Source organism: Hibiscus syriacus, unplaced genomic scaffold (assembly GCF_006381635.1).
Source record: "Hibiscus syriacus cultivar Baekdansim isolate YM2019G1 unplaced genomic scaffold, ASM638163v2 tig00111467_pilon, whole genome shotgun sequence".
Taxonomy (NCBI): Eukaryota; Viridiplantae; Streptophyta; class Magnoliopsida; order Malvales; family Malvaceae; genus Hibiscus; species Hibiscus syriacus.
Window position 1 is genome coordinate 171301 of NW_024063100.1, and position 1314 is coordinate 172614.

General features: G+C 33.7%; 1 long non-coding RNA gene across 1 annotated transcript; it reads left to right on the forward strand.

The window, feature by feature from the left end:
• The first annotated feature begins 281 nt into the window (after positions 1 to 281).
• LOC120163619 lies at positions 282 to 1023 on the forward strand. Its single transcript, XR_005519671.1, has 3 exons — positions 282 to 554; positions 628 to 671; positions 769 to 1023. It is a non-coding gene; the product is annotated as an uncharacterized LOC120163619 (long non-coding RNA).
• Positions 1024 to 1314: the final 291 nt, after the last annotated feature.

Here is a 1314-nt window from a genome sequence, read left to right on the forward strand (position 1 = left end):
AACGCCCATACCTTAAACTTTATCGCTAAATTTTATCACTGTGAATAACCTCTATTTTGGGATATGTTCTTCCTCTCACGAACAATAGTTTATCCATATTCAAATCATCAAATGATTAGTAACAAAATTTGCAATGACCATCACATGTAACAAAAAAACAAAAATTCTAGTAACGCCTTCTAACGTTTATTTGAGATTTAACGACACAGTGATATGATGGTTATAATTAATTACCGAGTTGTAAACTTACTAGAGTGAACATTGGAGTGGTCATGATTAATTCACAGGCCCAGCCACAAGTCTCCTAATAATGAGCATTGGAGTGCTCATCATCGTCTACCAAATACTTTGGCGAAACCACAATTACTTGAGAAAACAGCTGAACACATGGTTGGTGGTGGTGGTGTTCTTCTCTGCAAGTCTCCATTATTAAGCTATGTACAAGCCCTAGTTTATCAAGCTACCGTCTTTGTCTATGGGGAAGCTTGTTCAAGATCTAAAGAATGGATTTCGCCACTTGGTTGAGGCCTTTGCGTCTTGCAAATGTTATAAAGGTAGATCGCTACCATATTATTTTCCCAGAAGCAGGAAAAAAGAACCCCATTAATTTATGCCTTTTACTTTTAGGAAATGAAGATGGTGAAGAAGAACCCAAGATTCAATCTTCTCAGGTAATTTCTTTTTCGTTTTTTGAGTTTTTAAAATCTCTGATCCAAGCGTTTGCAAAATCTTCTCCGGCAAGATTGATGGGTGTTTTTGGATTTGCAGAAGATAAGCATACAAGTCAGAGGCGTGCGGCTTAAAGCTGCAAAGAGTCCAACGAGGCCGACAGTGCCTAAAGGTCCCCCTGCTGCTCAGACCAGCTGATCAATTTCAGATTTCTCTGCTTCATGCTAAACTATAGTAATTGTACTTCTCACACTTTTAAGCTATTCATGTATGTTTGTAGGCTTTGGTTTTTTCTCTCTTAGATCAACATGTTCTATGTTATCAGCTGTTGGATCTTTACTTCTATTTTCAAATTATTTGGCTAAAGTATACAGATAGTCTCAAGATCATATGACATTATTTTATTGATTTCTTAGATTATTAAAAATTATAAAATAATTTCGTGATTATAAGATGTTTTATTGATTCTCTAAATTATTAAAAGTTATAAAATAGTTTCTCGATTATTCATATGTTTTAAATTTTTCTTTTTGTCAAAATATTGCAGTCTTTCGAGCTAGATATAATTTGATGACCAATATATGATTAATCCCATAACCTAAAACAATTTTGGATTCAAATTTTATCTTATTTTAGTCAATAAAT